We start from the raw sequence: 16,721 nt of genomic DNA on the forward strand, positions 1-16,721 counted from the left end.
TCTTTAAAGGCCAAGAGTTAGGCCGGCCAGGAGGGTTTCGTAACGCTTTTTTTCTTCTTACCGGAGTTCTTTCACAAAGACTTGTTATGATAAGGAAAAAGGGGAAACAAGCATAATTTGAGGGCGTGGTACAACAGAGAGTTGTATGTGGCTTCTTATTAACTAATTCAATGTTTTGTCAACAATTAAATCTTATAAAAAATTTTACAAAACATAAAAGCCTTAACTTGATTGAATTTTGATGTATCATTTCTGCCCAAAAGTGATATGCTACATCTACCTTATCGTTCAAGTCTAATTACAAGCCTTGTTAGTTTTGCCTAACATGATTTAAATGTCATTTCTATCCAAATGTGATATATTATTTGTTTAAGTAGAATTTTAATTAATATAGTCTATTAGTTTGATTTTATTAATAGAAATTTATTATCACAGCTTCATAATTATAAAATTGTCCTTATCTATGGCTGTCTTAGTTTAATTTGTCCCTAGATCACTCTAAGTTTCTTCTAGTTTAGTATCTTAATATTCTCATCTAATTTCCATTAACAGCTCCAAACTGGTGGAATCACACAATTAACTGGAGATAACTTTGATGTCTGGCAGGACTCTCTCATGCTTAATCTCACCTTTCTAGATTTCAACTATGCTCTAATCGAGGCTGAACCTCTAGCACTAACCGCTGAAAGCACTCCTGCTCAACACTCATCATTCAAAAAATGAAAGAAGTGTAACCACATGTCTATAATGCTTATAAAAAACTCCATTAGCATGCCATTAAGAGGAGCCATTCTAGACCTTGAAAACGCTAAAACCTATTTGGCTTACGTGGAGGAGCAATTCAAAGGAACGTTTAAGGCGCATTCTTGTACTTTTATTCTCAAGTTAGTGACTACCAAGTATAATGGAATAAGTGGCATTTGTGGACACATTATGATGATGAACGACATGGCTCATGAAGGGATTAGATGTGGAGATCAGTGATGGTTTTCTGGTGCACTTCATCATGACTTCTCTTCCAGTTGCCTATAAAACTTTCAGGATCAACTATGTTATACGCTGGATTTTTCGTATCTTAAATTGCTCTGTATTCAGGATAACTTCAGGACGCAGTATCCTGCATAACGACAGGTATCCTTAATATATTATCGTACTAACAATTCAATCTCCGTTCTTTAATGTTAGCAAGTCAAGTAACATTCTACATGTCTTCCCGAAGACTCAGTCTACTCTTAACAACCACTTAAGCAACGTGCATCATGGAGAATAACGGCTGCATTTGATTTAGTCTAGGTTTTCCTGATTTTTAGGAGATATTGTTAGTTTATTTCTTGTATAAATTGAGCCGATAACTGTACTAAAAAAAATACAACACATACACTCGATACTTAGATATATTCTTGCAATCATTGTAACACCCAGTCCAGATCGAAAGCTCCAACAATTGTATTTCTTTCATTACTTAATAATCTGGCGGTGATAGTTTTCACCGCCCAGGTTTTTTACTTGTTATCCTCAGGATAACGAGCTTTTCCTCGAAAAAAATATTTGTGTCAGTGCATTTATGTTCATTTTTATCAAGCACCTAACCTCACTTACTAATTTTGTTACGGAATTACTCTTGTTGATTTTTACCCAAAACAATTTGGCGCCCACAGTGGGGCAATCGTGCTTCAGTTTTTCAAAACATTTACGTCGTCCTCGATCACTTTCATCCCTTCATCATGTCTTCACATACAAAAACTAGTTCCGTTTTTGCTCCTGTAACCAGCACTGCTCCAAACTTCAACCCTGGTCCTCCGCCAATTCCGAAGAAAAACACTCAGCCTAGAGGAGATCTTCCAACATACTCGGGAAGCTTTACACGGGTAGACCTTGTTATTTCTAACAATGATATTCTCTCTTTGATGAAACAGGTAAAAGCTCATATGGAGCAGCAAGAAAAGACCAACCTAAAGCTATTTAAAGAAATTGAAGAGATAAAGAAAAACCATGCCAGGATACTGTTTTGGTTAAAAATCGGTTTAAAGATCAAATTACCAAATTCGTATGTGAGGTTTGATGCTTGTATGAATGAAATGAAAAAAGTAATCAATGTAAAGGATGAATGGGTTTTATACGAGGAAAGCCCTTGGCAATTAGTATACCTCCGGCACAAAAGCCTTGGGTAGTGAAAACTATCACTACTAATTATATTATACTTGAAAAATAATTACAACGATTGGAACTAAGGCTGAGTGTGAGCACAAAGTGTAAGTGATCTCGTTGAGAATTCTAAGTATGCTCTACGTGTTATCTGTTCAGCCATAGTTCATGTTTTGGTCAAAAATCGGTTTAAGGATCAAGTAACCAAATTAGTTTGTGAGGATTGATGCTTGTATGAATAATATGAGTAAAATGACAATTCTAAAAGATGAACAACGAGATTTATACGAGGAAAAGCCCTTGGTAACTAGTATCCCGCCGACATAAAAACCTCGGGTAGTGAAAGCTATCACTACCGATTATATTGAACTTGAAAAGATTACAAAAGGTGAGATTATAGCTGATCGTGAGTATAAAGTGTTTGCTAGTAGGATTCTCATTATGCTATGTGTTAACTCCTATATATAGTTACAAGAAGGATAATTAAATAATAACTAGCCATAAAGATCATTAATTGTCATGGAGAGAATCTTGGAGCGGTTATGACTTGTATATCATTGTTACAAATGAGTTGTAACTCCTTCCAACGTCTACAATCTTCATTGCTTTGACCAAGTCTTTAGCTAGGCATTAACTGTTGAGGATCCTTTATCCATAAAGGATCTTTATTCCTGGAAACAGTCATCAAGAATAGCTTATCTACAAGGATCAAGAATCCTGGTTCCAACAATTGCCCCCAAACATAATAGGTGTGAATGGATAGCAGCTGTTATGTTTATCTTTAGAATTTGAATCGCAATCGCTAGAGAGAAAATGATGTGACCATTTCCTGTTGACTCATTATTATCCCTTATAGCCATTCTTCATTCCAGATTAAAAACACTATTCCGGCGATAGGTGGGGATCAAGGATGTTGGTGATGGTGATGGTAGCGTGGTGAAGGAATGAGCGGGGAAATGGGTGACGATGGATATGAAGACAAGGCCGGAGCCCATTTTTTATGATGTTTTAATGGTTTTTGTTGGTGGTTTATGTTCGAACAATAGTAGTAGTAATTCTCAGGATCGATGATCCTAAAGACAATTATCAAAGGTGGTTATGGTGGAGGGATCCTCAGCTTTTTGGGGATGAAGTCTTAACCGCCTTTGTCTTTTTAATTTCTGCATAGACATACGATAATCTTTGTAAAGGCTTGACCCGGGTGGATGGTACACCTGTTGCTGGAGAAGCCCGGGTCAACTTTTGGTTTGCTAGTTGATAATATAACTCTTTTGGTTTTCGTTTTGTCTTCTGTGTTGCTAGGATAGAGGATCTTAAATCCTTATAGTACTTCTTGAATTGCTTACCTGTTCAAATAAGTAACCAAAAGAGAACATTATAATTAGAAAAGTTGGATCTAAATCCAACCATCTCGGGGACAAGCCCAATAAAACGTGGGGACAAGCCCAAAGAAATGTGGGGATAAGCCCAATAAAATATGGGGACAAGCCCAATAAAACATGGGGATAAGCCCAATAAAACGTGGGACAAGCCCAATAAAATACGGGCGATGAGCCGATCCATGGCATTGGCCCAATTTGACGTGGTGACGAGCCTAACCCGGCGTTGACCTTAACTTGTGTATATCTACCATTTAAATCGTAGGATCCAATATATGATTTTTAGCCATGAAATTGTCAGCCACATATAGTGTACTGGTCCCACAGCCTCCAATCATACCCGGATAATCGTGCGCTCTAGGCGAGGGTGTCAAAACCCTAATTCAAGAGATAAGGTGAACACTTTATAAACCTGGCGACAAGGCCAATTAAACTTAGAAGAGAGTTGGCCAACCTGTTTTTTCCACTTGAGGGCCCTATTGCTCGGCATTTCTGCAACTTGACAAAACAAAAATCTAACATAATTTATATGGACATAAAGTAAAATTTTACCAATTATTGGACTGAAGTGACTGACTAGGATCCAGGATCCTGATCAACAAAAATATTTTTTTTAGATGAATTGCTTTTCAAGCCCTTGGGAGCATGTCACCCTTCATATTCATCAAACGATATGCCCCCCTTTCCAACTTCGGATTCAATCAAGTAAGGAGGCCCTTCCCATTTGGGTGCTAATTTTCCATCAGCAAAATTAGTTGTATTTTGAAAAGCCTTTCGAAGAAGTAAATCCCCAACTTGAAACCTTTTGATTCTGATATTTTTGTAGCATGCACCGGCTATCTTCTGTTGGTAAGCTGCCATCCTAAACCTTGCTTGATCTCTAAGTTCTTCTACGGTATCTAGGTCTTGGACAAGATTCTCTTCATTCATCTGAGGATCATGGATGCTTGTTCTGGCTGCTGGATACACCATTTTGGTGGGGATCACTGCTGCTTCAAAGACTAATGAGAACGGTGTTTATCCTGTGGCATTCTTTGGAGTTGTCCTATCTGCCCAAAGCACGTAGGGTAGTTCCTCAGCCATTTGCCTTTCTTTATTCCAAGCTTCTTCTTCAAGTTGTTGATGATGATTTTGTTGCTTGATTTTGCTTGGCCATTTGCTTGTGGATGGACAGGAGTTGAAGTGATCATCTTAATTCCCCAGCTTTCACAAAAGTTAGTAGTTCTTTTCCCAATAAATTGGGAACCATTATCACAAATAATTTCAGAAGGGATACCAAATCTAGTAATAATATTACGCTTAATAAAGGATATAACTTCCTTCTCCCTAACTTGAGGAAATGCCTCAGCTTCAATCAATTTAGGAAATAATCTGTCATAGCTAACATAAAGACTTTCCCCCTGGAGCTGTAGGGAGTTTGCCCACTATGTCCATTCCCCATTTCATGAATGGCCATGAGGAGATAATGGGGTATATGGGTTCTGCCAGCTGATGTAGGATGTTGCCATGCCTCTGACAAGCATTGCACTTCCTTGAGTATTACATAGCATCTTTCTTCATAGTAGGCCAGAAGTATCCAGTCCTTAGGATCCTGGAGGATAATGCTCTGGCCCCTTTATGATTGACACAATCTCCTTCATGGAAATCCTTTAGTACTTCCTGGATCTCGGATTCTTCTATGCATTTTAAGTATGAACCTGCAAGGGATTTCTTGTATAGCATATCATGTATAATAGTATATTGTGATACCTTGGCTTTGAAAGCCCTGGGGTTTTCGCCTTCCGGGATTTTTCTCTTTCGGATGTACACCATTATTGGAAGGATCCAAGATGAAGGATCCTGAGGATGATCCTCAGGATATATGAGCATCTTCCCTTCTACTTCCAATGCCTTGTATTCCTCGATTGCCGGAGATAAGACATGAATAATGGGAATTTTTGTATTCTCAGGGAGCTTCAAGGTTGAAGCTAGGTTTGCTAAGGCATCAGCCCCGACATTTTCTTCTCTTGGTACCTGTGTTATATTGAAATAATCGAAGGATCCAGCAAGATCCTTAACTATATCTAAATATTTAACTAACTTTTCACCTTTGACTTTGGCTAGTTGTATACCTGCAATGAGTGCCTCGTATTCTGCTTCATTGTTAGTGGCCTGGAAATCACAAGCTATTGAATGGGGTAGTATGTCCCCCTATGTCAATTTTAGTAGTATTCTCAATTGTTGGGACCAGAATTCTTGATCCTCATAAATTGGTTGTCTGTGGCAGCTGTTACCAGGACTAAGGATCCTGAGTAGTTGAAGGATCCTCAGCAGTCGACTTCGATTATATTTTAATCTATTTTTTTGTAGGTATAACATGTGCTTACTGGAATCCCTATTCTTGCGGATGAGATATTTACCTAGTCTTCTCTTCTCGTCCAAGCTCTTAAACGGTCAAGTTGAAAAAATAAAGCGAACGTGGCCGAGATTGTAGCTTAGTTGATTATTAGCCGTTGTATTTCCTTGTATATATATCGAGTTATAGCTGATCAACACATACAACATTTTAGCACTAAGAACTTATAGCAAACACTTTGTACTCACGATCGGCTATAATTCCACCATTTGTATCTTTTCAAGTTCAATATAATCGGTAGTGATAGTTTTCACTACCCGAGGTTTTTATGTTGGCGGGATAATAGTTACCGAAGGCTTTTCCTTGTGTAAATCTTGTTGTTCAACCTTTACAATTATTACTTTGATCATCTTTGTTTGTACAATCACCAATCCTCACACACGAATTTGGTTATTTGATCCTTAGACCGAGTTTTGACCAAAACAATTTCGTGCCCACCGTGGGGCCTTTAGTGCTTTGATCACAAAAAATCCTTACCTTTATTCAATCCCTACTATCACTCACTCAATGGCCTCTCAAGGAAAAGTTGTTCCCATAACCGCTGCTTCAAGTGTCTCAGCTCAAATGGCTTTACCACCATTACCTAGCTCTACGAAGCCACAAAAGCCCACAACTGTTGCTCCGAAGAAGGAGGCTGTTGTTTTTTCTAGACCAAAATCCACTATTGTCTCCCAAATGGTAACTGCTAACAATGATGTTTCTGTTTTGTGTTCACAAATGAAGAACTATATGGAGTACCAGAATAAGACCAACCAGAGGATCCTCAACGAGATCGAGAAAATCAAGAGAACTAAGAAGACTACTGAAGACACAAGTCCCATCATGCCAAAAATGCTTGACTTCAGCACTCCGGATTTCACCGGTCAAAGGTGTCCAACATCCACTTATCCTTAGCAGGGATCCTCTGACCTCTTCTAGAAGAGATACTCTGACCAGCACGCGCAAGGATTATCTATCCTTCAACAAGGATCATCAGGTCAACACTTGAGATCCTCCAATTACCATTCACAAGGATCCTCGGCCTTCCAATCTGGACCCTCAGATTTCCGTCAAGGATCCTCCATCATTCAACCAGGATCCATGGGTTTCCAAACAGAATCCATCATCCATTAACGCCCAGAATTCTACCCTACTTATGGGAAGGAACCTTTGAAGGAACCACGGTCCAGACCACTGGAGGTCCATGAAGGTGACTTCATACCCATGCAAACCACTGCTCCCGCTGAACCAACTCTTGATGCTGAAACAGTGTATTCCAGACGCAGCTATGGAGCGAGATATTTTGATCACGCAAAAGGTAACATTTATGATAATTTATCTTTTGGCACTAGTCATGGTGGTGTGCAGGATACCGGGATCAATCAAACCATAGCCCGTGAGCTACAAAAGCTCAAGGATATGATATCGAGTGTACCAGGAGTCATCAAACCTATTCTAGAGCTACCAGTAGGAAGCCATAACATATCCAGATTCGCTCCACCAATTTGTGATGCTGAAATACCAAAGCGCTTCACCGCTCCTAGCATGAAGTTATATGATGGATCCATGGATCCTGAGGAACATGTAGCCTTATACCATGAGAGAATGGAAATGAACCCAATCCTGGAGAGGTTGAAAGAAGCTTGCTTGTGTAAGGGCTTTGGCTCAACCCTCACTGGATCCGCCCTTAAATGGCTGCTAAGTCTTTCTCCTTATTCTATTACTTCCTTTTCTCATTTGATCAACCTGTTTATTAGTCAGTTTTCATGCAGTAGATCCTTTGAAAAATTAACTAGTGATTTATATAGAGTCATCCAACCTCGTAGGGAACCTTTTAGGTAGTTCCTTACTAGGTTTGGAAGAGAGGCCTTGGAAATTCCAAATTTGGATGTCCTGACAGCTGTTGAGGCATTCAAGATGGGATTACAAAAGGACTCTCCATTTTATAAAGATCTTGTGATGACCCCTTGCAAGAATTTAGATGAAGTTCTAAACAGAGCTTTAAGAATCATCAGGTTGGAGGAGAATCAAAGAATACAAGATCAACTGAACACTCCGGCGAAAAATGAATCTCATGACAAGAAACAAGGACCCTACTTTAAAAACAATAACTTCAAACTATACAATAAACCGAATGGCCAGAAGATCAATGCTGTGGGAGAAGAAGAAGATGATGATTATTGCCCAAGAATATCTGATTACTGCTTCTCTATAGATATCGGAGGGGTAATGCTTGCTGTTAGGAACTTGGGTGACAAAGCAAGATGACTAAGGAAAAATGAGAAGGCACCACCCCCTAAAGACAAATCGAAATGGTGTGCCTTCCACGAAGACTTTGGCCAAATGACAGAAGATTGCATAGCCTTGAGAAAGGAGAAAAGCTACCTCCTCAGCAAGGGTTAACTTAAGGAGCCGTTCGGAAGAAAAAAGTCCAGGACCTAGGATCCTAAACCAGTCCCGGAAAAGGCTGTTCCACCTCCCCTAGATGCTCAAGTTATCAACATGATCTTCGGAGGATCTGATATGTGCGGAACTTCGTATTTAGCCACAAAGAAGTACGCCAAATAATGCAAATTGGAGAATGGTGAAAGACCGATCAGGACCTCTACAACATCCGGGCAAAGAGTTATCTCCTTCGATGAGGATGATCGAGTCAATGTCTAGGATCCTCACCACGACGGTTTAGTTATTACATTATTTATTTCTAACCATTATGTTCGCAGGATACTCATTGATGGAGGAAGTTCAGTTAACATCATCCAATTGGAAGTACTTAGAAGGATGAATATCCCAGAGTCAGAAATTGTCCCATGATCCTCTGTTCTTGTAGTGTTCAGTGGGGAAACGAATAATATATTGGGGGACATCAAACTATCCATATAAATAGAGGGAGTAAATTCTATTAAAAAATTTTGTGTTATCAATTCCTTGTCTTGTTGCAATGTTATTCTTGGCAGGTTTTGGATACACGAAATGAAGGCAGTTCCCTCTACTTACCATCAATGTGTAAAGCTGCCTACCTCATGGGGAATAGCGAAGATCGAAAGCGACCAGCAAGACGCTAAGGATTGCTATACTTCTTCAATGAAGCCTACGAAAAAGCTGAGGGAAGCATAGCAATTAGAAACAGTGAGAAGAAATGTCTTGGAGACTAGGGAACAAGACTCTAAGGAAGTGGTCATGCACCCAGAGGATCCTGACGTCAAAGTCCTAATAGGTGTTGAAATACAAGAGTCCATTAAGAAGGATCTAGTATCCTTCTTACAACGAAGAAAGTCAACCTTTGCGTGGAAGCACGAAGATCTAAAGATGTTATTACCCATAAACTTGGAATTGATCCTTCTTTCAGGCCTATTCATCAAAAAAGGAGGAAATTTGCTCTGGAAAGAAACGCGATCATCCTTGAAGAGGTACAGAAACTACTAAAGGCAGGTATGATTAGGGAAGTAAAATATCCAAAATGGTTAGCCAATGTGGTTGTAGTTCAAAAGAAAAACAGAAAGTGGAGGGTATGTGTCGATTTTACTGATTTCAATAAGACATGTCCCAAGGATCCTTTCCCTCTTCCCCACATTGACTCCATGGTAGATGCTACTGCAGGGCATGAAATGTTGATCTTTATGGATGCTTCGTCAGGATTTCAACAAATCCAGATGGAACCATCTGATCAAGAGGACACAACATTTATAACCCCTACGGGTATATATTGTTATATTGCTGTGCCGTTTGGTCTTAGAAATGCAGGTGCTACATATCAAAGGCTAGTCAATATGTGGTTCAAAGAACAATTAGGAGATACCATGGAAGTCTACATCGATGACATGGTGGTAAAATCAAAGAAGGCGGAAGATCACCTCAAGGATTTGGAAGCAGCGTTTGACATCCTTGACAAATACAACATGAAGCTGAATCCTGCTAAACGTGTATTTGGTGTCAAGGCCAGAAAATTCCTTGGGTATTTGGTAACCAAAAGGGGGATAGAAGCAAGTCGAGAGCAGATTCAGGCTATCTTAAATCTCAAGTCCCCAACAAACGTCAAAGAGGTACAAAGATTAACAGGAAAGGTGGCAGCACTTAACAAGTTCATATCAAAATCCTCAGAAAAATGTAAAGATTTCTATGACATCCTAAGGAAAAACAAGAAATTCGAGTGGACGGAGAACATGAGGATGGTCTCACCGCTCTAAAGGACTACTTATCCTCGGCCCCCGCTTTGATGAAACCTGTAGATGGAGAACCATTGACCTTTATCTAGCCGTTTTCCTCACTGCTTTAAGTGCAGTCTTGGTAAAGGATCACGAAGGTAACCAACATCCTATTTACAATGTAGTAAATGTCTCCTAGATGCCGAGTCCAGGTACTCCCACATAGAAAAACTTATTTGCCCTAATCATGGCTTCAACTAAGTTAAGACATTATTTTGAAACTTATACTATATTGTAAAAACTAGTTATCCCATAAAGAATGTCCTTAGAAAACTGGAAATGTTAGGTAGAATGGCCAAGTGGGCTGTGAAACTAAGTGCGTATGATATTCAATATGAGCCTAGAAATGCGATTAAGTCACAGGCACTAGTAGACTTTGTGGCTGATTTCAGTAGTGACATAGAAGAATAAGCCAATCTTGAAGTTCAACAGCTTGAAGAGACCAAGGATCCTTGGACACTCTTCAATGACGGAGCCTCAAATGTCAAAGGAACAGGATTGGGCGACAGGGGGACATACTACCCCATTCGATAGCTTGTAAATTCCAGGCCACTAACAACGAGCCAGAATATGAGGCACTTATCACAGGTATACAACTAGCCAAAGGTATGAGAATTATGTATCTTCAAATTTTTGTAGATTCATTATTAATTGCTAATCACTTTAATGGCTCATATGCAGTCAAATGTGAGAAATTAATTAAATATTTAGATATAGTAAAGGATCTTGCAAGATCCTTCGATTATTTTAACATTACGTAGGTACCAAGAGAAGAAAATGCTGGGGCCAATGCCTTAGCAAACCTAGCTTCAGCTTTGAAGCTCCCAGAGAACATAAACATTCCTATCATCCACGTTCTATCCCCTGCAATTGAGGAAAGCCAAGCAATGGAAGTAGATGGGAATCTACACATGGATGTTGAGGATCATCCTCTTGATCATTCATCTTGGATCCTTACAATAATGAAGTATATCCAAGATGGAGAAATCCCAAAAGAAGAGAACCCAAAGATTTTAAAGCCAAGGTATCCCAATATACTATTGTACATAATATGCTATATAAGAAATCCCTTGCAGGTCAATATTTAAGGTGCATCGAAGGATCCAAGATCCAAGAAGTGCTGAAAGATTTCCATGAAGGAGATTGTGGCAACCCTACAGGGGGCAGAGCATTATTCTCCAGGATTCTAAGAACTGGATACTTCTGGCCTACTATGAAGAAGGATGCTATGCAGTACTCCAGGAAGTGCGATGCTTGTCAGAGGCATGGCAACATCCTACATCAACCGGCAGAACCCTTATATCCCATCGTCTCCTCGTGGACATTCATGAAATGGGGAATGGACATAGTTGGCAAACTTCCTACAGCTCTAGGGGGAAAAGTCTTCATGTTGGCAATGATAGACTATTTCTCTTAATGGATTGAAGCTGAGGCTTTCCCTCAAGTTAAGGAGAAGGAAGTTATATCATTTATTAAACGTAACATTATTAATAGATTTGGAATCCATTCTGAAATTATTTGTGATAATGGTTCCCAATTTATTGAGAAAAGGACTACTAACTTTTGTGAAAGTTGGGGAATCAAGAAGATCACTTCAACACCAGTCTATCCACAAGCAAATAGCCAAGCAGAATCAAGCCACAAAATCATCATCAATAACCTGTAGAAGAATCTTGGAACGAAGAAAGGCAAATGGGATGAGGAACTACCCTACGTGCTTTGGGCAAATAGGACAACTCCAAAGAATGTCACAGGACAGACGCATTTTCATTAGTATTTGGAGCTGAGTTAGCGCTCCTGATATAAGGCTAAATATATATAAATCCCTTGTATATTTAATATAATATTTTATTAGTTTTCGTTCGGTTTTTATTAGAATTTGTATATTATTAATTTATTTGAATATTTTAGGTTCCGGGTTTCAATTATGTTGATAAGAGGGCGAAAACAAGCAAAATGGGAAAAGGCCCATCGCGCGGCACTTTGGGCTCACTTTTCTAGAATCTTCTATAAATATTAAGTCTATGGCTCAGATTTCTATAATATTCTACAAATATTAAATTTATGGGCTTAGATTTCCAGAATATTCTACTAATTTTAAGTTTATGGGCCTTGAAAGTCTATATAAACACCCATAAACTTAACCCTAATCATAACCTGAATACCCTAGCCAACTTTTTTCGAATTTGGGAGCTCAAGAGGTGATATTTTGGAGGGTTTGAAGGCTTGGAATCATACGGGTGGCGTACTTATCGATCATGAACGAAGACCCCCGGGTTTTACCACCTTTAATCTTTCGTTTCTTTTGTTTTCCGCCATGAATTCCTTTATTATTATTTTGTTTTATTTTATGATGTTAGGCTAAACATTATAGACTGGCTAGGCTTATGATGAACCTATTTTGACGTTGTGTTTTGATTTGGGATTTATTTATCGTTATGGTTTTTATGATTTAGTAAAAGGTTTAATCATATTAAATTGATGCATATGGATATTTAGGATTGATTGTTTAATTGCTATTATTCCATTGTTGCCTAGATTATTGTTTGTCATTATGATAGGTTGTTATTAGGTCATCTACTTTGTGTTTTTTACTATTTTATGTGATATGCATTAAGATCATAGGAATAATAATTAATTAATTAAACCAATGTGTACTGCTAACCTAAATCTGTAAGGTGCTAGGTTATTGATAGATCTTTATTATTTGATCCTGCTAGATTTAGTTCTTCGTAAGGAGTCCATCTAGGTTTGATTATTTAATTATTGTCTATTGAATCAATTAAATATATTAAGCTGCCTTTGATTTCCGCGCTGTAAGGTAGGATTTCGTATAAAGGAACTAAGTCATAAATAATTAGGTGACCGTAAGGAAACTTGATTTGTGATACTGGTGTGCGTTAAAACTTATTAGAAACTCATAGGTGTCTCTTGAGAAGGCTCAAAGGTCCTGTTCGAGTTTTCTCTTAAGTGTCTATTTTACGATCACAGTCCATAACTTAATATTTTTCCAGTTAATTCATAACTGAAATTTAGGGAATTCTAGCCTAGGTAGTTTTCTCATCATCATCTTATTTACTCAAACTTGTGTTTTTCGTTTATTTTACTTGTTTTCTTTAATTAGTCCTTAAATTAGTATTTTCAAATAGAAACCCCCCTTTAAAGAAACAAATATTCGTGTTAGTTGAGTCTAATTAGCTAGTTGACGTAATTTAAAGAGTCCTGTGGGTTCGATATCCGGACTTACTTAGCTCGCACTAGAGTCGATCGGTTCACTTGCCGTTAGTAGTTTTAGTTAAGTTAAGAGTCTAGAATTTATTACTTAGTGTCTAGATTAGCGTGTCTTTTTAGACTACTTTTAGCACATCAAGTTTTTGGCGCCGTTGCCGAGGACTCTTGGCAATTGCGTTATTAGCTTTGATTGGACTTACTTGCTATATACATGCTATTTGTATTTTGTTTTGTTTGTGAGTCGTAGGAGTTAGGTTAATATAGTTTAGTTTAATTGTTAGCTTTATTTAGGAGTATTTTAGTAGGAGTCTACTTCGTTTTATTTTATTTTGAGTCGTAGGAGTCTAATTGTCCGTGTCTTTTATTTCTCTTGAGTCTCGTAAATAGGTGTGAGATTTGTGGTGGACCCCATTTTACACTTATATGCCCACAATATGTGTGGTATCTATCACATTATTATGCTAACCCTCCTGTGCAACCGCAACAAAATTTTTGGCGGAGGCCTCCTTCATATTATTACGAGGATCTATATCAGCAGCCTCAGCATAATCATGGTCAATTTGATGGTCAATATTCTAATAACAACCCTGTTGAGAATAGTTTGTTCGAGAGTAGTATGAAGAATTTAGAGAATATGTTGGCTCAATATCTAGCCTCAGATTCCCAACAGAAGTTAGTTGAGCAACATATCATCTTGAAAATCAGCAGAGCGTTATTATAGATCTCCAATGTATAATAGAAGCATTAATAGGAGATTGGATGAGGAAGAGGAATAAGAAAAGAGATTGAAGTTATTGGAATATGTGAACGAGTCAGATGAAGAGATCATGCAAGTAACGGAGACGGAAATGGACGATGAAGTCCCACCTCCGGTTCCACAGGTTACTATTACTAATTACTGGAGTGACTCTGATGATGAAATAGATGAAGAAGAGTGGGCTGCTTATCAGAGGTCGTTAGCAAAGAAAGAAAAGATAGAGGATGAAGTTGATTTGGGAGATTCACTTGAGTTAATGTTTGGTGTTGTAGAAGAGATGGAGGATGAAGTGGATTTAGGAGATTCACTTGAGTTGATTTTTGGTGTTGAGGAAGAGGTTGAGAATAAGTTGTGTGAGGAGGATGAGTTTTTGGATTTGGAGTTAAAAGGGTTGCCTGAGTACGATGAAATAAGTGAGTTTGATTCGAAGGTGTGACTTAGCATTTTTTGAAGCTCTACTAGAAGATATAGATGTGGTGGTAGTGGAAGAACATCACAGCTGGTCCATGGCACTTATAATAAATGTCGCTCATACAATCAAAACCACGGGAGAAGGCGAAGAGAAGAACATCTGCAAACCGGAATAATTTGCAAGTCAGAAGATGGTCTACAGGAAAGAGGAAGCCATTGAAGTTCAAGAACGACCAGTCTTCTCGATACATGTCATGCATCCTGTTCATGCCAGGTAATTTTTAATTTGATGGTCTGACCCGTTAAGGATTTTATATCATTTTGCAATTCCACCAAGAAAATTTCGATGTTTAACAAGTACCGGGTGAACTGAACGGGTTGGATATGGTAAAGATCAAAGAGAAACCCCTTGATTAAGTTTAAGTGTGGGGAGGTTCTGCGGAGTTTGTATAATTGTCGAGTCACTAAAGTAGTCTTTTGTAGTTTTTCTTTGTTTTTGTGTTTTTAAGTTTTGTAGTTTTGAGATAGAAGATCCCATGAAGTATAATACAAAATTCAAGTGTGGGGATGGATATATTGTTTGTGTTTGCCGCTTCCGTTTTGAATGAGAGAGAAGGAAATTCTGTTTGCTGAGCATGTTCGGAGTTGGAGGGCAGCTTTGGAAAAGACTTTGGCATCATATTTCATGCACATATTACCAGCTAAGTCTTTTCCATTATATATCTTGCTTGTTTATTTTTATTTTTTATTTTTAGGTTTTTAGTTTTTTGTATTTCGAATTTATTTTTATTTTTAGTCCTTATCCTGCATTGAGTACAATTCACAACTTAAGTGTGGGATAGGATACTTGAGTCGTAGTTTAATATTAAAAAAAAGTTTTGAAAAATGTACTTTTATTTTGTTTCTTTTTGCGTATAATGTGAGATGAGGATACTTATCGGGAACCGGTTTTTCAAACTACTAATAATAAGATATAATTAAAGAACACGCACTTAACTTGGGATGTGTTGGTAGGCTCAGCCTTGAGAATGAAAGGGCAGTTTGATAGTTGGTTTAAACGAAAAAAATATGATTTTTAGTGGGAAACATGTTAAGTTTGTATAAAATATGAGCTGAAAGGTCGGGCCATACTCAAACTTCAATTTTAGTGTGATTGTAGAAAATTATAAATTTTATAGAAATCTGAATGCGTTATCATACGATGCTTGGGTAGGGTTAACGTTAGAGTATGCCGTGTAGCTGGTGATATAAACTTAAAACTTGCACTTCTAGTTTTAGTGTCTAACACTTCATAGACGTATGGTTTTATAGCCTTAAATCCTGTATTGATGGATGCTCTGGGGTTCGGAGGCCATGGGCCTGTATGCAGTTATTTATCTAGTATTCATATTTCCTAAGTGGATTTATGGATATTAAAAAAAAAAGCCTAAAAAGAGCAAACCCGCAATTTATCTGCCAATTATAAGTCGTTAAACATGATAACAAAGTGCTTTAAAAGTACAAATTCACTACTGACTTGATCATACACGCTATTAGTCATATGGGGTCCCCGTGCTCGCGTCTCATTACCATTAACAAACGGACCACACGGGACACGTCATATATAAGCCCTACAGATGAATTCGTGCATACTCACCTATGGAGATAGACTTTGGGTGTTGCTTGATAACGGGGGTATGTCATGTAGTGGGGAACACTAGCTAGTTAGTTGAATAATTGAACCTTAATCGTATCTAATGGCTGCTTGGTAGACTTTGATGCTTAAATTTAGGTGGATAAACAATATCCTTGATCGTCTTAGCTATTCATGAAAAATGTGCAACAACGTTTTAATTTGCTTTTTATGAGGTTTAAGTCAAGTTGGGGTGGTTCGATGTGGTAAAATCTAAATAAAACGGGTCTTGACTGTGGGTTCCACTAGATTATATATATAAAAAAATAATAATAGTTATATCTTACTTGTCCCGGTAAAGACAAAGGCATGGGTTTAAGTGGACAACAATATCGGTGATCGCAGTTTTTGCGTTGTTCTAAATTTTAAGATAACCTAATATTATTTTAAGACCGTATTTCTCCGATTCTGATCCAATTGCAATTAGAGTTTTTCAGGGACGAAAAAAGATAAGTGTGGGGATATTTGATATAAGACAAAATATATATAAATCACTTGTATATTTAATATAATATTTTATTAGTTTTTGTTCGGTTTTTATTAGAAT

Source organism: Bidens hawaiensis, unplaced genomic scaffold (assembly GCF_021521415.1).
Source record: "Bidens hawaiensis isolate Kalapana, Puna unplaced genomic scaffold, B.hawaiensis_p1.1 tig00058690_1, whole genome shotgun sequence".
Taxonomy (NCBI): Eukaryota; Viridiplantae; Streptophyta; class Magnoliopsida; order Asterales; family Asteraceae; genus Bidens; species Bidens hawaiensis.